The 23,055-nt window shown below is 39.7% G+C and overlaps 1 long non-coding RNA gene across 1 annotated transcript; it reads left to right on the top strand.

Moving 5' to 3' along the window:
• Positions 1-5,494: 5,494 nt before the first annotated feature.
• LOC121030302 (uncharacterized) lies at positions 5,495-22,798 on the top strand. The gene is made up of 3 exons (XR_005790165.1): positions 5,495-5,605; positions 6,551-6,625; positions 22,449-22,798. It is a non-coding gene; the product is annotated as an uncharacterized LOC121030302 (long non-coding RNA).
• Positions 22,799-23,055: the final 257 nt, after the last annotated feature.

Genomic DNA, 23,055 nt, shown 5'->3' with positions numbered 1-23,055 from the left:
GAACCACTGGAGGCAGAATGGATCCATCTCTCAACCCCCATTTCTTCCTGTTTTGTACTCTGAATACTCTATTAGCTCCAAGAAAGCAACATGAAAAGAAAAGCTTTAGGATGGAATTTTATTCCTCTCAAGAGGTGTCAGAAAGTCATGAAATCTGGGGAAGGATTATCCCCTTGTGACGGGCAGGGGATAATCTTTGCTATTGTGGGTATGGTGGTCTGACAAGACTAGTGACTCCCTGGGGCTGTTTGATATTTCTTAAATAAAGAGTCTTTGGAATACCTTGCGCGGACTGGGTTGCCATGGAAACAGTGGAGTCAGTGGTTGCAGCCTGTTAGTAAAAGATTTCCTCTATTTGCGTACCTTCCAAAACGTGGTTGGTGCAGATTCTCAAAACAGCAGCTTTGCCTGTAAAGCATTTGACATTGACCATGGACTCTGATTCGGGAGGTCACCTTTTAAATGTCATTCTGCAATCAATGATGCTACAGTAGCCTGGAAAAACAATACGGTGAGGATTGCCGAGCTGGCACCGTATAGCTTGAAGTAGGGATGCCTGTGTTGCAAAGTCTGCAAAGCATTTCTAGCTCTCCCCGCCTCCCGCCCCCACTCTCTACCCTAAACAATTTAGCCATAGATATCTGTTTCCATGTCAGCGATGGAGTGCAGAGAAGAAGGTACACAAGGGATGAAAGGAAAGGAGAAAAGGGAAGGGAGGGAGGAGATGGAAAGGAGACATGGGTCCAGTATGACTTGCAAAATTGAAACGCACAGTATCTAACGTGAGAGAGGAAAAGGGCCAGTGTATATTCTTAGGCAACGCTCGTGGTGACACGTTTGGGGGAAAAAATTAACATGCCCAGTGGATTTGAAAATGCACATAATCCACGAGCCACCAGTTGTACTCCTTGGAACAGAATCTCAAGACATCCTTGCATATGTACAACAGAATACATGGTCAAGAATGTTCCTGGCATCTCCGGGTTTAATAGAAAAAATGGTGGGGACTTTACAGAATGCTTCACACACATCAGCGTCGATGATTCTCACAACCTAATGTTGAATGGAGAAGCAAGTCATAATAGGATACACGCAGTAAGAAAGTAAACTATTCAAAACTAAACATAGCGTTTAAGGAAGCATACATAAAGGATACAATTATAAAGAATAAGAGAATCATTAACACACAATCCAGCATTGTGTTTATGTTTGGAGAAGAGAGGGAATGATTTTGGTTGGCAGAGTAACATGGGTACTGGTAATATCCCACTACTTTTAAAAAGAAATTGTAGGGGCACCTGAGTGGCTCAGTTGGTTGAGCGTCGGACTTTGGCTCAGGTCATGATGATCTCGCGGTTCAGGAGTTCAAGCCCCACGTGGGGCTCTGTGCTGACAGCTCAGAGCCCGGAGCCTGCTTCAGATTTTGTGTCTCCCTCTCTCTCTGCCCCTCCCCTGCTCATGCTCTGTCTCTGTCAAAAATAAATAAACGTTAAAAAAAATTTTAAGTATGCATATCTTTACAGACACTCTTCAAAGTAATGTTAAAATAATAAAAAGTTGAAAAATGGAAATTCACCTGCAACCATTATTTTTACCTTTGTCAGAAAAGAGCATTGCAGATGGATATTATTATTGTCAAACATAATAATAGCATTTGCATAGAATTCGATAATTAGTGAAGAAAGTTCACAACACTTTAAGGAGGATTTAATTATTTCTAAATCAAAATAATAGAGGCAACCAAATAATAGAGGCTCAGAGGTGATGTGTACAAAGAAACAGACCTACAAAATGAGTAAACTGAAACTCTGGGCGGGCAACTCAATAACCTGATGATCTTTCCCCTGGACTCTACCAAAATCCACACCTATTCGTGCTATCCTTCTTACACAGTACAGTCTTTGACTGGAATCATTTGGCTATTACTCTTTCTCATCTCCTCTCTTAACATCTCTCACTCTCCCATTGCTCACACTTGAAAATTTTGTGCTGTCTCATATGCCCAGGTCTTTGCATATCTTTGCATATTTGCTCAGCCGACAGGGCTCTCTCAAATCACAACTCCCCACCAGTCCTTTTGGTTTGTTCATTCCTCTTCATCCGTCAGGTCTGAGCTTAGATGCAACTCAATCTAGGGCACCTGAATCCTGGACATTAGGTTAGATATCTCGTAGTTACCCTAGACAGTAATTTACCTTCTGCCTGCTGATTTGTATCATCTAGTACATTGTAAATCCCTTGAAAACAAGAATTGTGTCTTGTTAACTGCCTTATCCTCAGCACCAGCACCAGAATCAATCTATCTGTTTGCCCTTGCCACAGTGAGATTGCAAAAGAAAGCACCATAAAGCTCAATGGCTTAAAGTAACAATCATTTATTCTTCCTCATGCATTTGCAGGTCTGCAGGGGGTTGGCTGATATACATTTGGCTCCAAGGTGCAGACTGAATCCACCTCTGCTCCACATGTCTCTCTCATCTTCCCTGGACCTGTGCACTAGCTTGGTTATGCTCTACTCACAGCTGTTGAAGAGGACAATAGAATGCACAAGCACATTTGAAGCTGCTAAGTGCATCATGTTGGCTAGCAGTCTTTGGGATAGCCACAAAGCCAAGCCCAAAGTCAAGGGTAGGAAAGAACATTTTGCCTTTAGTGGGAAGAACTTCAAAGGCACAAGGCAAAGATGGTGGATATATGGAAAGGTGACAAATCAGGGCCAATAATTCAAGATATCAGGGCATGCCATTCACAAGAGGGCTTCTAGATGTCAACATATGGCTTTGGGGCTCCTTTGCCTTCCCTTTTATGGGCCCCTTCCCCAATCACAGAACTTTTCTCTTACTCTGCCTCTTCTCCAACCTGCATCTTTTTTATTCCTCCCCAAACTGTTTCCTACCAAAATATGTCCTTTTGCTCAGCTTTGTGCATTTTAATGGATGACTGTAAGTCCTCAAAATATTTCAAGATCCAGGATAATGGATTTTAATACACTTGGGTAGGTGGTTGGGAAGACTTGGGAGGATCAATTCCTCATCGGGCCCCTACACATGTTTATGGATAGTAGAGCTGAACCACCAACATTCCTTTACCTGTGTCTTTTAGGGCAATTGTTAGTTTATCACTAATTTTGAATGTCACTCATTTACTCCTTAATGTAAAGAATTTTCCACCCTTCTATATATCCATTTTTATTCAAATGGGTAAAAATGAACTGGGGAAAAAAAGGAATAAATAATGCATGCATATTTTTCAATGTAATCTATATTAGTTTCTGCCCCAAATACATTTTATTTGGGCAAAGAAAATGCTTTATGCCTCTTTTAGAAGCCAGCATAAATATATATAAATCATTTTATAACATTCATAAAACCTTTTAGTATTTTTTTGTATGAATAGTATATTGTTTATAGAATTGAAAAGGAGTTTAATTATGAAATTCTGATGAAAAATTGAAGGTAAAGATAATGGAAATAATTTTACCCTATATTCATCCTCATTCAGTCATGCTTTTATTAGGAAAATTTTTGCATTATTGGAAAAATGACAAGTCTGTAGACCGTTTCTTTAATGTCACATTATTGAGAGGCAGAGCAAGTTTATTTGTTGCTGTTGAAGAAAAAATAGAAAAGCAAAAAAAATAATTATCAGATTTAAAATCTTACCGTGGAATTACATATTGAGAAACGCATGAAGGTAATGTGAATGTGTGTCTAGGTATCTTGATTTTTTGATTTGTAGCAATCACTGTGGTTTTAAAAATACCTGCAATTTATTTGGTCCTTTTCCCATTGAAATCAGGTTATGGAGATCACAGACTTATTCTAGGCAGTCCTTGAGTTTCTGAAATGTGAACAGCTTTAGTCTAATGATTGTAGCTTGGGATATTTCCCACTTAAGAAAGGGTAACTAATGTTTCTGTTTAATATGTATTCTTATACTGACTGTGAACCATAAACTACGTGGAAGTATTATGCGCAACTCTTTTTTTTTTAATTTATTTATTTAGAGAGAATGAGAGACAGCAAGCGAGCATGAGCAGAGGAAGGACAGAGAGAAAGGGAGAGAGGGAATTCCAAGCAGGCTCTGAACTGTCAGCACAGAGCCTAGTGTGGGGCTTGATGTCAGGAACCATGAGATCATGACCTGAGTCAAAATCAAGAGTATTAACCAACTGAGCCAACCACGTGCCCCGATACTCAATTCTTTTCTTTTATTTTAATTTTTATGTTTTAAAATTTACATCCAAATTAGCATATAGTGCAACAATGATTTCAGGAGTAGATTCCTTAGTGCCCCTTCCCCATTTAGCCCATCCCCCCTCCCACAACCCCTCCAGTAACCCTCAGTTTGTTCTCCATATTTATGAGTCTCTTTTGTCCCCCTCCCTGTTTTTATATTATTTTTGTTTCTACTCAACTCTTAATAGATCTCCTCTTCCAATTAATTTGGAGCTTATGGGTTCTGCTAATGTTTTAATTTGTCATGTTTAGACCACAAATCAATAAACTCTTGGTCATTTGTGAACATCTAAGAATTAAAGGCATAGAAAAATATGGCTCTATTGCTGATGTTTTACTTTTGCAATTTTGAGGTCTCCAACTTCCTCCTCATGGCATTTAACTATGTATTTACTTTGAACCTATGGGAGCTTAATTAATCAATTGATGTCACATCTTTTACTTTGTTTTATAATTACATTTATTAGAAAAAATAGTATGGGCTACAAGCCTTTACTTCCCAGGTAGGTGAGCTCAGAGCTATGTTTGAACCTTGAGATAATAATGATAAGACCTTGAAGAAAAACCAGCCAGCCAACCAACCAACCAAACAAACAAACTGAAGGGAAGCTTTCCTCCCTCGTCAGGATCATTAGCTATGAAACTCTGCTGTTTTCCTCATCCCAAAGCAGGGAGGTTGGCTAATGTTAGAAAAATTCCCTTACAGCATAGCACTCTCTGACTCAATGGATATGACTCAGCATGCTTGACAGCCAGGTCTAGGCTTAAAACATCAGATGCAATTTCCTGGAAGCTGTTGTCAAATCTATTCACAAAGCCAAGCAGAAAGAGTTTCATCAGGAACTCAGTTGTGCACCTGTCTTGAGTATCTATGGAAGCTCCTTTATCTGCTGTGAGGCCATAGAAATTACAAGGGAGAGGGTGAGCTGTGAAGGGTTTACCTGCGACAATAAACTGAAAAAGAGAACAATGAGTTCTTTGCCTTTCTCACTCCTCCACTGTCAATACATGAACTTACAAAAAAAAAAAATCACAAAACACACACGCACACACACACAGGAGAGGAGTGTAGGAAGGGAAGAAAGACAGAAGATTGCTATTTGAGTGGAGACCTGGCTAAGTGTCAGAATAAGGCCTTTGGGAAAGAGATTATAAGAACTAGAAGAACTGGTTTGTCTCCACTCCTGAGTTGGAGCAAAAGGGTGTGGGAGTGAGAGGAGCATCAGGGGAAGAGATTTGGAGAAAGGTGTCTGAGAGCTGTGTTGCCCCTCTCCAGGCCACCCTCCTCACAATGGGGGCTGCTGGTACTTCATTCATCTTCCTGGGAGGTTAGATGTCCCTATGGAACATGTCCATGGAATTTTGGGGTGAGTCTTTAATTAGAGGACTGGTGACTACTTTTTAACTGGAGTTTGTAGAGCAGCAGAATTTGAGAACATAGAAGAAGCTGGAATGGCATTTATTTTTTTAAGTTTTATTCATTTATTTTAAGAGAGAGACAACACAAGTAGGGGTGGGGTAGAGAGAGAGAAAGAGAGAGGGAGAGAGAGGATCTCAAGTAGGCTCTGTTGCCGTCAGCGCAGAGCCTGACATAGGGCTCAACTTCACATAAACTGAGATCGTGACCTGAGCTGAAATCAGGAGTCTGACGCTTAACCGACCGCACCACCCAAGTGTCCCAGAATGGCATTTCTAAATGAGAGAGGAAAGAGGTTCCTCCACCCCCATGTCCTATTCGGGAGTGGCTGTCATTTCTAAGTTTCTCATATAGGCTGAGGGTTGGCCAGAGAAATTAATTTGAATCATGAGACTGACTACCAGTTTCCCAAGGAGTTGCTCAGTAATGTGAGAATCACCTTTGCACCATTTGTGACATACATGGTTGTAACTGGGCACCCAAAGACGAAGTGGTCCAGAAACAAGAACTTCAGCTCCCATGGGTCTTCACAGCTGTCAGCAACGTGATCATCCTGAACACCTGGCTGAGAAGCAGGCAGGGGCTGAAAGAGCCCAACTCAGTCCTCACGACACCAACCTCTGCCAGCTCACGGTCTCAGACTCCTTCCCCCTCCACTGGAAGTGAGGCATCTGTGACTTCTGAGCAGTTGATGGTCAGACTAGAAGGAAGGAGAATTGTCATTAAATGAGAAAAAAGAAAGCTTGGAAAGATGTACTAAATAATAAACTTAGTGTTTGACTGAACGATATCCTCCCCAAAAGTTAGGTTTTTAACAAGCAGGGAAGGAGGCTGCTAATTTTTTTTTTTTTGAAATCTGTGACTAGAACTCTGTTTTTGTGTACGCATCTAATAGTGACTGGCTGAACAATCAACTCCATCTGTTCTGTATGTTTCTTCTGGCAGTGAGACATCAACTTCCAATCCTTCGGTAAGTTTGCTCCCAACAGTGAACAGCTCTAGTGCATCAACCCTTTACCTAATTTCCTGGTCAAGGATTGCATCCAATTTCTCTAAAATTAAAAGCAAGAGGGGGAAGTCTGTTGTTTGATCCTGAGTTTGTAACAATTTTTATAATAGGGTAAATGTACACAATGTTATAGTAATATGTAAGTCCTAAAATTTCAGTTGCTTGTTTAATGCAACCAAAAATTATTTCTTGCTCAGTTTGCAAATTATTTCTTGCTCAGTTTGCAAATTATTTCTTGCTCAGTTTCTAGCCGCCTGTGGTTATTGAACATTTGAAATGTGTCTAGTCTGAATTTAAAGATAATACACTGGATTTAGCCTTAGTAAAAATAAAACCGCAAAATATCTCAATAATTATTTGTATATTGCTTCCATGTTGAAAGGATAATATCTTGGATGTATTGGATAAACAGAGTACATTATTGAATTAACTTCATGTATTTATTTTAATGGACTGCTAAAAAATTTAATGTTACATATGGGGTTTGTATCATATTTATTGCACAGCACAGATCTAGGAACATGTGGCCACCTGCTCTTAGCTGCCCAGCTTGTAAATGACGCATGTCATTTCCATTCCTGTTTCCTTGTCCAGAATTAGTCATGTAGCCCAAACCTAAGGGGTTATGGGAAATGGATATTTTGTGTGTCCTCAAAATCTCTGCTATACAGTCCTTTTTCTCTTTTTTACAATTGCTCATTATTCCTTTGCATCTGTCCTTTCCCAGGCTCATTTTTTTTAATATTAAGACTTTATTTTTAAGAGCAGTTTTAGGTATAGCAATTGAAGAGAAGGTACAAAGATTTCCATATATTCTCTGCCTCTACACACGCATAGCCTCCCCCATTGTTAAAACTCCCCACCAGAGTGGTGCATTGTTATAATCAATGAACCTACACTGAAACATTATCATCACCCAAAGATCATAGTTCACATTATGGTTCAACTTGGTGTTGTAAATTCTATATGTATAAATTCATTATACATATATGTATAACAACATGCATCCATCATTATAGTGTCATACAGGGTAGTTTCACTGCCCTAAAAATTCTTCATGCTCCACCCACACATCTTTCTACCCTCTTTAATTCCTGACTTTTTAAAAAGACTTTATTTTTAAGTAATCTCCACACCCAACGTGGGATTCAAACTCACAACCCCAAGATTAAGAGTCACATGCTCTACCGAATTCCTGACTTTTGCCAAGGTCTCCATAGATCTGTTTTTCCCAGAATGTTATATAGTTGGACTCATACAGTATGTAACCTTTTCAGGTTGGCTTCTTTCACTTAGTAATGTGCATTTAAGGTTCCCCCATGTCTTTTTATGGCTTGACAGCCCATGCCATTTTAGTACTGAATAATAGTATTCCAGTGTCTGGATGTACCATGTTCTATTTATTCATTCACCTACTGAAGGACATCTTGGTTGCTACTGAGTTTTGGCAGTTATAACTAAAGCTACTATAAACAACCATGTGCAAAGTTTTTGTGTGGATATAAGTTTCAACTCCTTTGGGCAAATACTAAGGAGCACAATTGCTGGATCATATGTTAAGAGTATGTTTAATTTTGTAATCTTTGTCTTCCAAAATGGCTGTACCATTTTGCATTCCCACCAGCAATGAGATTTCCTGTTGCTTCACATCCTGGCCAACATTTGGTGTTACAGATTTTGGCCATTCTAATAGTAGTGGTATCTCATTGTTCTAATTTGCATTTCCATAATGACATATGATGCGGAGCATCTTTTTATATGTTTATCTGTCATTGGTCTACTTTTTTGGTAGATGTCTGTTAAGGTCTTTGACCCATTTGTTAGGTTGTTTGCTTCTTCCTTTTTCATATTTCATTTCCTAGTCTTTCTCCCCTTTATCTGCCTTTTAACCGTTCTTTGCCTTATTTTGTTTCCTTGTTCTATATTACTAAATTTGTAATGTGTTATTTTAAAAAGTACACAGTAACAAATTAAATCTTTGGAGAAAGTGTCAGGGAGCAAATTAAGTGAAATTGATTATTCTCATTAATATTGAAGGATAATGAAGTGTACATTCGCCATTTTTGAGGGGAAACAACTCATTAAGTTGTAAGCAGAATTCCCAGTAATGGGTCTGTATCCTCTACCTCCGCTATATTGTAAGGATTCTTCCTTTGCCCTCGTTCAATCCCCAGAAAAGTGCCAAAGTGCCTTTTCTCTTATACTGGCCCATGGAAAAAAATGCCGACTAGTATGGTCCAACTATAACGTATTCTCATAGTATGTGTTTTTCCTGTTGCTCTCATTTTAAATGAAACTCCTTGCCTTCTGAAGAGCTTACTGAACTTGGCCCAACACCATGGCCTCAGGACATTCAAAGTTCTCCCCATACTTTTGGAAATCCCTGTTTACATTTTCATGGTTCTTCTTCTGGTTCAATTTCCTTTCTGCTCTTGGCTTTATTCTAAGTCAGTGGTCAAACAAAAACAAGTCAAAAATTTAGAAACTTTGCTGAAGATCTGAGAGTCACAGAAGGGATGGTCAAGTTTGTTGGTGTCTTGCTAGCTCCTGTGTGAATAGATTTCTTTTGAACCACAGTCGATACACAGGGGCTTCCTGCTCTCTAATAATCATATTATCAGCGTCTGTGACACTGCTCTCTGTGCCCAACCTCCTGGTAGGAGTAGCACAGTCCATCCTTCTATTCTGCTAGACTGATCTAGGATCATTGTAGAAAACGATGTTAAGTACATCATTGAATATACTTGTATTAGTCAGCTTAGGCTGCTATAACAAAATATCATAGAGTGGGTGGCTTAAACAACATAAATGCATTTTTTACCTTTCTGGAGGCTCGAAGTCCTAGATTGGTCAAGTTTTGGTGAGAACGCCTTCCTCGCTTGTAGATGGCCACCCACTTGCTGTGTGCTCATGTGGCCTTTCCTTGCAGTGTTTGCATGTCAATAAAGATACCTCCCTCTCTTCCTCTTCTTATAAGGCCACAATCCTACCAGATTAAGACTTCACCCTTATGACCTTATTTAACCTTCATTACCTCCTAAAAGCCCTGTCTCCAGATACAGTCACATTGGTTGTACGGGCTTCAACATATGAATTTGGGCAGGGAGGAGGGAATACATATATTGGTTCACAGCAATACTACTCTGCATCTAATTACAGTATCATTTAGGTCTTAAGAGGTACATGCTGAACTTTTCAGTTAATCAATTTGAGATCATGGGGCAGGTGTTCGAAGCCTCCAATTTTAAGATATCTTGTGGCTATTAGAGCTAAAAGAGAATAAAACCATCAGAAATCCTTGAAGAATTAAAATAACTAAAAGTATTGGTAGAACCAGAAGGAGAAGGCAATAATCCTGACTAATCTCCCCCTCCTGGATCCATAGCATAGAAATCTGAGTTTAGAATGAGAAATCAGGGGCATGAGAGACTAAATTGTGTATGATAAGCCTTATTTCCATTCAGTCTACTTCCTCCTTTTCAAAACTTAAAGATGTAAATCCCTTGTCTATCTCATTTTAGCAAGGCTATCTCAATTATTTTGGTGTAAGGAACTGGAAAAACAGAGGTGATTCAGGAAAGCAAACCAGGAAGACTCTGGGCACCACACAGAGATCAGATTGCAGACTGAATTGGCCTATTATAAATATTAGGAGCTGCAGTAACTGCTCCAGTATGGCTCCTAGGTTTTCCTTTGCAACATCCTGCCTCAATGTTCCACTGCATAAGCTCCCATTACAGAGCTACAGGCCTTATTGACTCATTACTGGGGTTAGTCAAGTGTGGAATGGGTTAAGAATTGCTATAATATCCCATTATGTTGCTGTTCTGCCCCATTATCTGAGCTGGCCTAGGGCAGTGTGCTGGATATAATGCTGCTCGGCAGTGCAAGAAGGTACAGCTTAATTCAGAGACCTTTAACAACTCACAGGAAGAATAGTCTAGAAATCAAGGCACACGTACAAACAAATGAACAAGTCTCAGTTGCCACATACTGCTCTCCAATTGCTAAGACACACTTCCAGTATTCAGGTTCAAGTGCTGAGAGAGTCCCAAGGAGTCTCTTGTGGCTAGAGTGAGCATTTTGAAGAACAGTTGTGATTAAATGAAACTGTAGATTTCATTTCACCTATAGGCTCAGGAGACAAGTCCGTTTGTCCTTGGTCAGGGAGTCAATGAGCTGGTATCAGGTCTAATTCCCTGGGGGATTGAGCCAGGCCACACTGTGGTGTCTGTAGTCTTATTGTTCTTGACTCAACCTCTCAGGCCAACTTCCAAGCTTCTGGTTCGTTATTCCTTTATGGTAACCAAACCCTCAACTCTATCTTCCTTCAACGCAGAGTCTTTAAAATATGCTTTGGAAACCCTGGGAACTGTGAAAACCCAGGGCAAAGGCAACAGCAAATCCCACTTGGGTGTAGAGTTATAGAATATTAATTAAAGTTATATTTTTTTACATTGAAAATAATACAACTACTCTGAAAAAAATTAAGTTTGTTTTATTTTTTATTTTTTTTTCAATATATGAAATTTATTGTCAAATTGGTTTCCATACAACACCCAGTGCTCATCCCAAAAGGTGCCCTCCTCAATGCCCATCACCCACCCTCCCCTCCCTCCCACCCCCCATCAACCCTCACTTTGTTCTCAGTTTTTAAGAGTCTCTTATGCTTTGGCTCTCTCCCACTCTAACCTCTTTTTTTTTTCCTTCCCCTCCCCCATGGGTTTCTGTTAAGTTTCTCAGGATCCACATAAGAGTGAAAACATATGGTATCTGTCTTTCTCTGTATGGCTTATTTCACTTAGCATCACACTCTCCAGTTCCATCCACGTTGCTACAAAAGGCCATATTTCATTCTTTCTCATTGTCATGTAGTACTCCATTGTGTATATAAACCACAATTTCTTTATCCATTCATCAGTTGATGGACATTTAGGCTCTTTCCATAATTTGGCTATTGTTGAGAGTGCTGCTGTAAACATTGGGGTACAAGTGCCCCTATGCATTAGTACTCCTCTATCCCTTGGGTCAATTTCTAAGAGTGCTATTGCTGGGTCATAGGGGAGGTCCATTTTTAATTTTCTGAGGAACCTCCACACTGTTTTCCAGAGTGGCTGCACCAATTTGCATTCCCAACAACAGTGCAAGAGGGTTCCCGTTTCTCCACATCCTCTCCAGCATCTATAGTCTCCTGATTTGTTCATTTTGGCCACGCTGACTGGCGTGAGGTGATATCTGAGTGTGGTTTGATTTGTATTTCCCTGATAAGGAGTGACGTTGAGCATCTTTTCATGTGCCTGTTGGCCATCCAGATGTCTTCTTTAGAGAAGTGCCTATTCATGTTTTCTGCCCATTTCTTCACTGGGTTATTTGTTTTTTGGGTGTGGAGTTTGGTGAGCTCTTTATAGATTTTGGATACTAGCCCTTTGTCCGATATGTCATTTGCAAATATCTTTTCCCATTCCGTTGGTTGCCTTTTCGTTTTGTTGGTTGTTTCCTTTGCTGTGCAGAAGCTGTTTATCTTCATAAGGTCCCAGTAATTCATTTTTGCTTTTAATTCCCTTGCCTTTGGGGATGTGTCGAGTAAGAGATTGCTATGGCTGAGGTCAGAGAGGTCTTTTCCTGCTTTCTCCTCTAGGGTTTTGATGGTTTCCTGTCTCACATTCAGGTCCTTTAATCATTTTGAGTTTATTTTTGTGAATGGTGTGAGAAAGTGGTCTAGTTTCAACCTTCTGCCTGTTGCTGTTCAGTTCTCCCAGCACCATTTGTTAAAGAGACTGTCTTTTTTCCATTGGATGTTCTTTCCTGCTTTGTCAAAGATTAATTGGCCATACATTTGTGGGTCTAGTTCAGGGGTTTCTATTCTATTCCATTGGTCTATGTGTCTGTTTTTGTGCCAATACCATGCTGTCTTGCTGATTACAGCTTTGTAGTAGAGGCTAAAGTCTGGGATTGTGATGCCTCCTACGTTGGTCTTCTTCAAAATTACTTTGGCTATTTGGGGCCTTTTGTGGTTCCATATGAATTTTAGGATTGCTTGTTCTAGTTTCGAGAAGAATGCTGGTGCAATTTTGATTGGGATTGCATTGAATGTGTAGATAGCTTTGGGTAGTATTGACATTTTGATAATATTTATTCTTCCAATCCATGAGCACGGAATGTCTTTCCATTTCTTTATATCTTCTTCAATTACCTTCATAAGCTTTCTATAGTTGTCAGCATACAGATCTGTTACATCTTTGGTTAGGTTTATTCCTAGGTATTTTATGCTTCTTGGTGTAATTGTGAATGGGATCAGTTTCTTTATTTATCTTTCTGTTGCTTCATTGTTAGTGTATAAGAATGCAACTGACTTCTGTACATTGATTTTGTATCCTGCAACTTTGCTGAATTCATGTATCAGTTCTAGCAGAGTTTTGGTGGAGTCTATCGGATTTTCCATGTATAGTATCATGTCATCTGCAAAAAGTGAAAGCTTGACTCCATCTTTGCCAATTTTGATGCCTTTGATTTCCTTTTGTTGTCTGATTGCTGATGCTAGAACTTCCAAGGATAGGTATTATCTCTGCTTTAAACGTTTGGTTGAACTCCCCTGGAGAGCCATCTGGTCCTGGACTCTTATTTATTGGGAGATTTTTGATAACCGATTCAATTTCTTCGCTGGTTATGGATCTGTTCAAGCTTTCTATTTCTTCCTGATTGAGTTTTGGAAGAGTGTGGGTGTTTAGGAATTTGTCCATTTCTTCCAGGTTGTCCAATTTGTTGGCATATAATTTTTCATAGTATTCCCTGATAATTGTTTGTATCTCTGAGGGATTGATTGTAATAATTCCATTTTCATTCATGATTTTATCTATTTGGGTCATCTCCCTTTTCTTTTTGAGAAGCCTGGCTAGAGGTTTGTCAGTTTTGTTTATTTTTTCAAAAAACCAACTCTTGGTTTCGTTGATCTGCTCTACAGTTTTTTTAGATTCTATATTGTTTATTTATGCTCTGATCTTTATTATTTCTCTTCTTCTGCTGGGTTTAGGGTATCTTTGCTGTTCTGCTTCTATTTCCTTTAGGTGTGCTGTTAGATTTTGTATTTGGGATTTTTCTTGTTTCTTGAGATAGGCCTGGATTGCAATGTATTTTCCTCTCAGGACTGCCTTCGCTGCATCCCAAAGCATTTGGATTGTTGTATTTTCGTTTTCATTTGTTTCCATATATTTTTTGATTTCTTCTCTAATTGCCTTGTTGACCCACTTATTCTTTAGTAGGGTGTTCTTTAATCTCTATGCTTTTGGACGTTTTCCAAACTTTTTCTGTGGTTGATTTCAAGCTTCATAGCATTGTGGTCTGAAAGTATGCATGGTATAATTTCAATTCTTGTATACTTAAGAAGGACTGTTTTGTGACCCAGTATGTGATCTATCTTGGAGAATGTTCCATGTGAACTCGAGAAGAAAGTATGTTCTGTTGCTTTGGGATGCAGAGTTCTAAATATATCTGCCGTCCATCTGATCCAATGTATCATTCAGGGCCCTTGTTTCTTTATTGACCGTGTGTCTAGATGATCTATCCACTTCTGTAACTGGAGTGTTAAAGTCCCCTGCAATTACCACATTCTTATCAATAAGGTTGCTTATGTTTATGAGTAAGTGTTTTATATATTTGGGGGCTCTGGTATTCGGCGCATAGACATTTATAATTGTTAGCTCTTCCTGATGGATAGACCTTGTAATTATTATATAAAGCCCTTCTTCATCTCTTGTTACAGCCTTTAATTTAAAGTCTAGATTGTCTGATATAAGTATGGCTACTCCAGCTTTCTTTTGGCTTCCAGTAGCATGATAAATAGTTCTCCATCCCCTCACTCTCAATCTAAAGGTGTCCTCAGGTCTAAAATGAGTCTCTTGTAGACAGCAAATAGATGGGTCTTGTTTTTTTTTTATCCATTCTGATACCCTATGTCTTTTGGTTGGCGCATTTAATCCATTTAAATTGAGTGTTATTATAGAAAGATACGGGTTTAGAGTCATTGTGATGTCTGTATGTTTTATGCTTGTAGCGATGTCTCTGGTACTTTGTCTCACAGGATCCCCCTTAGGATCTCTTGTAGGGCTGGTTTAGTGGTCATGAATTCCTTCAGTTTTTGTTTGTTTGGGAAGACCCTTATCTCTCCTTCTATTCTAAATGACAGACTTGCTGGATAAAGGATTCTCGGCTGCATATTTTTTCTGTTCAACACATTGAAGCTCTCGTGCCAATCCTTTCTGGCCTGCCAAGTTTCAAAAGAGAGGTCAGGAGTCTTATAGGTCTCCCTTTATATGTTAGGGCATGTTTATCCCTTGCTGCTTTCAGAACTTTCTCTTTATCCTTGTATTTTGCCAGTTTCACTATGATATGTCATGCAGAAGATCGATTCAAGTTACGTCTGAAGGGAGTTCTCTGTGCCTCTTGGATTTCAATGCCTGTTTCCTTCCCCACTTCAGGGAAGTTCTCAGCTATTATTTCTTCAAGTACACCTTCAGCATCTTTTCCTCTTTCTTCCTCCTCTGGGATACCAGCTATACGTATATTATTTCTCTTTAGTGCATCACTTAGTTCTCTAATTTTCCCCTCATACTCCTGGATTTTTTTCTCTCTCTTTTTCTCAGCTTCCTCTTTTTCCATAATTTTATCTTCTAGTTCACCTATTCTCTCCTCTGACTCTTCAATGCGAGCCGTGGTCATTTCCATTTTATTTTGCATCTCATTTAAAGCGTTTTTCAGCTCCTCCTGACTGTTCCTTAGTCCCTTGATCTCTGTAGCAAGAGATTCTCTGCTGTCCTCTATACTGTTTTCAAGCCCAGCGATTAATTTTATGACTATTATTCTAAATTCACTTTCTGTTATATTATTTAAGTCCTTTTTGATCAGTTCATTAGCTGTTGTTATTTCCTGGAGGTTCTTTTGAGGGGAATTCTTCCGTTTGGTCATTTTGGATAGTCCCTTGAGTGGTGCGGACCTGCAGGGCACTTCCCCTGTGCTGTGGTGTATAACTGGAGTTGGTGGGCAGGGCCGCAGTCAGACCTGATGTCTGTCCCCAGCCCACCGCTGGGGCCACAGTCAGACTGGTGTGTGCCTTCTCTTCCCCTCTCCTAGGGGCAGGATTCACTGTGGGGTGGTGTGGCCCGTCTGGGCTACTTGCACACTGCCAGGCTTGTGATGCTGGGGATCTGGTGTATTAGCTGGGGTGGGTAGGCAAGGTGCATGGGGGCAGGAGGGGCAGGCTTAGCTTGCTTCTCCTTAGGTGATCCACTTCAGGAGGGACCCTGTGGCAGCGGGAGGGAGTCAGACCGTCCGTAGCCAAACCAGAGGTTTGGCTCCGCAGAAGCACAGCGTTGGGTGTTTGCGCAGAGCAAGCAAGTTCCCTGGCAGGAACTGGTTCCCTTTGGGATTTTGGCTGGGGGATGGGTGAGGGTGATGGCGCTGGCGAGCGCCTTTGTTCCCCGCCAAGCTGAGCTCTGCAGTCCTGGGGCTCAGCAACTCTCCCTCCCTTTCTCCTCCAGCCTTCCCGCTTTCCGAGCAGAGCTGTTAATTTATGAGCTCCCAGATACTAAGTCCCACTTGCTGTCAGAACACACTCCGTCCAGCCCCTCCGCTTTTGCGAGCCAGACTCGGGGGCTCTGCTTGGCCCACAGGCTGCCCCTCCATCCGGGCTCCCTCCCGCCAGTCTGTGCAGCGCTCACCGCCTCGCCGCCCTTCCTACCCTCTTCCGTGGGCCTCTCGTCTGCGCTTGGCTCAGGAGACTCCGTTCTTCTAATCCTCTGGCGGTTTTCTGGGTTATTTAGGCAGGTGTAGGTGGGATCTAAGTGAGCAGCAGGACGCGCGGTGAGCCCAGCGTCCTCCTATGCCGCCATCTTCTGCCAGAAGCCCAGTTTGTTTTATATATACTGGATATTATGGTAACTAAATGTTTATATTCATTTTAGCACTATTCACATTGTGACTAAATGCTTGTTTAGGAATTTACTTGTTTCACGGCGGTCTCCCCCCATAGATGGTTAAATTCTTGAGGGAAAGGATCTAGGGTCTCTTGACTGTCAGATCATCCCTATACTTAGTAGGGATTATACATAACAGATTACCCATAAATTCTGGTTGTAAAAATAAATGAACCCATGGTTTTTCTCACCATGGTGATTTGGTGAAAGTAAATATTTTACCTTATTTTCTCATCTTTCTGTGACTATGGCTTCGTACCAGTTGAGTTGGCTACTATTTTTGCTTCTCTGCAACTGGGGCTTGAATATTTCTGGGGTGAGGTCCATCAGGAAGTTGCACACTCATGTTTAATTCAACTTCTGTAGATACTTAACTAATTATGACATCAGAGGATGCCATGGAGTATAGAGGGAAGATCACTAGACTGAAAGTCAAAGACGTTTGTGTTGCTCAACTACCTTAGAATGTCATTTAATTTCTCTCAACTTCAGTTTCCTCCTTGAAAAGAAATGCAATGAAAATGACTATTATGCTTATTTAAAAAAATTTTTTTAATCCAAAATGGGAAAACAGCCATGGCTATGCTTGACATATAGTACAAATTCAATTTATGTTGAATCTGATCTCTGCAAAAATAAGCCATTGTCAGATACAGTTTAGGTGCATCGGATAACAAGTGATGCTCTTTAAACCTGACCCCAGGAGCAAGTTCTCCATCGTTCCACCTGGGCCACTTATTGCTTAGCTCACCCCTACACAATCACAACTCCAGTGCTCGGTCAGCATGTCTGCCCTTAGACTATAGTGCAGCTGGTAACATCAAGAATGCAAGCCATCTTGCAGAAGTCTCAGGAGAAAGAGCAAAATGTGAGTAAATAGTCCACAATATATAAGTGCTAAGAATTCCATCGTGTTAGGCTGGGAAGGACTTTAGAATCCACTTTCTGCTTAGGCTGTCTTTCCAGATACAGAAAACTTTCAGAAATAACCTCACAAGATTTATCACGTCATGGTGTACAAGAATGGTCAGGGAAAACTGAAGACCTGTCTTCCTCATGCTTCCCCAGCTGTAGCCAGAGAGTGAACCAAGGGCAGAGCCCGAAGGATACAACTGTAGAAATTACGGGAAAATAAAGCCTTTGAAACATCATTAAGACACACTACCTTATCTCTTCAGTTATGAAATAACAGATAAGGGAGATTCTGTAATTCTCTATTTGACCATTGTCTCTTCTGCAATCCCTACGGATTTGTTAATTTTCACATCTTGGGCTACTACACATAATAAAAAGACTGTGTCAGGTGGACTCACATGGGGTCTTTTGAGTGAATTAGTCTTTTTTGATTATATAGAGTATAGCAATGTACCTTAAAATTTGCTCACAACACTAGGATTTAAGTACTGCTAAAAGCATTTTTTCCTTCAGGAAATCTGCCATGGGCCATTACATTTTTTTTTGTTGTTGATTTTTGGCTATGGCATGTGCACCCCACACTCATTTTCAGTAGATGCCCAGTTACTTAAGCTCTGCTAATATAATGCCTTCATTTTAAGTCTTTTGTTGTTTTCTTTTTCTCCACAATTCTTCCTAATAAATTGTATTTAGCCTTCATTGCAGGCATTAAAAACCTGCCCGTCACCTTCTCCGGCATCTGGCCTTATGGCTGTTCTTTGAATAATAGTAATTAACATCTGTGCAGAATAATTTTTATTCACAGAATTCTGAGGCATTAATTAGTGTCATAACATCCCTAAGAGGTAAGTAATTATAATCCTCACACTTTTTACACAGGAGAGACTGAGACACATCTGGGTTAAGTCATATGCTTAAACTCATGCATAAGAAGGTAAAAAATGCACCAAGGCCTGAGTACACAAAAGCTTCACTATGTCTGACATCAGTGAGCAGTCTGTCTGCCACCTTGCTTATAGCATTACACACCGCTGTCTCCTGGGTGGCTAGAACATTTTATGTTGATTCTTATGGGGAAGACCTTGAGTGGAATCTCATAAGGAGGGAAATTTTCTGAGAAGTCAAATTATCGAGTGAGCATGAGTTGTGCCCATTGAGAACTCTAGAGGAAATATGAAGTCCTCCTATGAAGACATGTGAAATGCATTGAAAGTACGTACGAGGCCGGTCAACCAGCTATCTCCCTGTTTTCATCGTTTTGCCTAATGGCTTAGTGAACGTTACTCTTCCCAAAGGTTTCTACTTTGGATTTTAACGTAGGACTAAGGAGAAGAAAGTCACGGTTATACATTTCTATGTCAAACCTCAAAACGTAATGGATCAATACAAATAGTATTAAAAATGGAGTATTTCAAAATTATTTGGCTTTTTAAAAATTTTGTTAATGTTTATTTATTTTTGAGAGAGAGACAGAGAGACAGAGAGAGAGAGAGAGAGAGAGAGACAGAGCATGAGGGAGGGAGGGGCAGAGACAGGGAGAAACATAACTCGAAGCAGGCTCCAGGCTCTGAGCTGTCAGCACAGAGCCCGACGTGGGGCTTAAACTCACAAACTGTGAGATCATGACCTGAGCCAAAGTCAGACACTTAACCGACTGAGCCACCCAGGTGCCCCTGAAAACTATTTGGCTCTTAATTTACAAGTTAATAGCTTCCCACGTGATGCATAAAGTTGGTGCATGATTCCATTAATAACAATGGAGATCATTTTGACCAAAACTAATTTTTAAGCTAATGTTTATTGATAAAGCTTGGGAGATTGTCATTTTGTGTGTGCACATATTTGAATACTTCCTTAATTATCAGAGACATAATTTCTGAAAAGCATTCCATTTTAGTACCTTGTAACTTATTTTTAAACTCCTGATGATTTAATTACTCATGGAGTAATTAACTGGACTCTCTAGTTGCCTTTATGGAGCCGATGAAGTTTGGAGCAATTAAATACCCTTCCTGACTTTTCACACCCTTCTCTTTTCTCTGAAGTAAGGTAGAAATGAGAACCCACATGCTGTACCTGCAGTTCCCCTCTGCAGAGCCTTTGGTCAATCTGTCGTGGTCTCAATTTAATTTGGGAGAAAAGTAGATATTGATTGTGTAAATCTGATGTAACCCTAGACTCCAAGTTAAGAGTTAGACACTATTGTCACCTTAGATAAGAATATCTTCAGATAAAATATTGACTTGTATGATTTCTAAACCTACACTTGGTCTAAGTGGTCGTGCAGCAAGCCAGCGAGCTGGGTTATATACCACCCTAGAGAAACTTGTCCCCCCAAATAAATACAGGAATGACCTGAGGAGAAAAATCACGACACCCTTTGGGAAGCAACTAGTGGAGGAAAGTCATCAGTTATATTTAAAAGCACTGAGTGGGGGTGCCTGGGTGGCGCAGTCGGTTAAGCGTCCGGCTTCAGCCAGGTCACGATCTCGCGGTCCGTGAGTTCGAGCCCCGCGTCAGGCTCTGGGCTGATGGCTCGGAGCCTGGAGCCTGTTTCCGATTCTGTATCTCCCTCTCTCTCTGCCCCTCCCCCGTTCATGCTCTGTCTCTCTCTGTCCCAAAAATAAATAAACGTTGAAAAAAAAAATAAAAAAAAATAAAAGCACTGAGTGTTGTTAATTCTGCTCCTAAAATAAGAACCCAAACTGCCACTCTCTCTTTATTCTCAGTACAACGGCTTAATCCCAGACTTTTTTTTCTTTAGTATATTCTCCTTCTTGTTCAAATTAACAAATTGAACCCCTACTTATTTACAGAAAAATCTTCCAGAATGCAGTGGATGGTGTCATTCGCTCCCCTATGTTATCTTCATTAGCCCAATAGATGGGAGCCCAATAGATGTAAAGCTCCATAGGTAGAATATAGACCATTCATCATGTGGCTTCTGTATATTCTGCAATTTCCCACTGAAACCTTGGGGTTTCATCAGACCAACTGTACTGCTATGATTTTATTTGGCTGAAAAAGGCATTCTGTACCTTGATATGTCATGATGCTCTCAGTAGAATATCCTTCTCCTCTTTGTCTGATAAGTGAAATCTTACTCTTCAAGACGCTCCATCAAAGTCATTTTAGGAGCACATTTCTTGCCATTCCCTCACAAACAACAGATAGTCGTCCCTACCCCTGTGCTTCAGTTGTGCTTTAAATAAGTCTCTCCTCACACGTATCGTGTTATACTGCAATCACATTAAGGACAGAAATGATTTCTTTTTCTTCTTTGCTTGTGAGGCACATAATAAGTGCCCCATGATTGTTTATGGAACTGCCATTTCATCTTTCCTAGGTTATTTTTCCTCTGTAAATAATAGTGTTAAGATCATTTTCATTAATGTCCTGTGTTATTAGATACTTTATTTAATCAAGTCTCGGTTGTGTCATCTGGACAAACCTGTGAAAATTGTAATTATTCCCTTCACAAGGATATCACGTAGATTAATTAGTATCCTCAAAGTGTTCATAAAATGTAGGACATATTGTTTAGGTGTTAAGTTCTATTGCCTAAGATCAGCAGTAAAGCTTTCTAAATGCCAAGAGTAAAGTTTGAGAACCTGCTGCCACAGAAAATCTATAAGAAGGTGCAAGCTAAGTGTGAAGTTTCCTTTTAGGTAATTTTGTTTCGGAAACTTCACATTGTTGGCTGGAAATTGAGTTTATAAGAATAAGATTAAAGGGGAAGCGGAGTGTTCAGTGTTCTATAGACAGACGTGTCACTGTGTATTTATAGGCATATGTATGTTATATATGGTACATGTATAATGTGACCACAAGTATGTATGGTATGCCTGTACAAAATCATGATGCACATATGTTTAAATATTTTATACACACACACATTCACACACATGAACAGAAGTTAATTAGTTAGTTACTTTGTCCTGCTAAAGCCACTAAGGTTAAGTAAGGAAGGCTCTCTGGGAGCCTTCCAATTTATGAGCACTAAAATTTTGTGTCCTCTCCTTTCAAGCCATAATATATATCCTTTTGGCTTTGGAACCAACTGCATATCAGTCCATTCACTGGTTCTCAGTGAATTCTTCATTTACCAACTTTGTGATTTGTTGGTAAAAAAGACAAGGGTCCACATAACTTAAATTTCTATAAGACTTGAAGAGCTGTAAAATTCTTTCATGTATATTTGAGATAAATCCCTGTTTTTTGATACTAACAGGTCTATGGTCAGTTGGTTTTAAAATAAAAGTGATTTTATTGCGGAAGCTTAAAAATAATACGTGCCTAACTTTAAGTGGTTTGAAAAATCCACAGTAACTTGTCAATATTTTGATTTTGTGCCAAGATCTTCATTATTCTGGATTCCCTGCTTTGAATTGTCATCTTCCTGCCCAATCCACATCGAAAATTCATCCTATACAATTTTGAGATTTAGTTTCCTTAAAGAGGAATAGGAATTTAAAGATATTTACAAAGCCAGTAGAGTACAAATTTCTTTGATGTATTTTATGATTTTCCCTTCAGATTTTTAGTTTTCTAGATACACCTGAATTGATAAAGAATTTTGGTAGTATTACATTTATGATCTTTCCAAAGCATTCAACTTCGTTTTCATAGAAATGATCTTCTTTTTACATGCATATTTCCATTAATATATACAATGATTGATTCAAATATGTTGTTAATAGCACCGAAACCATACGCATCAAAGTCATATTCCATGAGCTCATGTCTGAAACTTTTCATTGACTAAATAAATACGTTTTTCTTAAATGCTTACTAGTGCTGGGCACTGTGCACTATTTATGTTTCTATTACAATATGTGCTTCACATTTTGCATGTGATATTTGCTATCAAAATTAATTCAGGACTGGTGTTTTTCTCACAGCTGTCAGGACCTAGGGCATGGAGAACCCCAAGACTCTCCCACTTTGTGGTTTATGGACTTAACAATCTGACAAAGTGTGGCAATGGAGCAGATAAAACAATGTCAGGTAACTAGAATTGAATATGTAGCTGCTAAATGTAAGGGTGCTAATTCATATGTGGGTAAAATGGGAGACAGAAGTCCAAGTCAACGAGCATCTGTTCAAATACTTTGACCTCTGACCCACCTGTCTGGACTCATTTGGCTCTCACTTCTTCTAACTGAAGGGAATCATCGCCCTGAGGCACCCTCCAGCTTGACAAACATTATTCTAAATAATTTGAGAAAGACCATAAATGCTTCCATAGCAATGCAATCTGCCAGATGACAGCTTTTGCTTATAATTCATATTGCACTTGTCATTATTACATAGTTTTTTATTACCAGTCAGATCAATTAAAAATTATTTTATTTCAAATAGTAATACACTTCTTATCATCTTTATGATGTGATAAAGGAAAAAGCAATATATATTGTAGTGATGTGTCTTGCCTAGACTTTCAAACAAATGAACAAACCAAAAAGGGATGGTGTTGGATTGTTCATGGCTGCGCTTAATAGATGGCTA

Source organism: Herpailurus yagouaroundi, unplaced genomic scaffold (genome assembly GCF_014898765.1).
Source record: "Herpailurus yagouaroundi ecotype Mexico unplaced genomic scaffold, PumYag 140, whole genome shotgun sequence".
In the NCBI taxonomy this organism is placed as follows: Eukaryota; Metazoa; Chordata; class Mammalia; order Carnivora; family Felidae; genus Herpailurus; species Herpailurus yagouaroundi.
The sequence above is the reverse complement of the archived record's forward strand: the minus strand, read 5'-3'. Positions and strand labels throughout refer to the sequence as shown.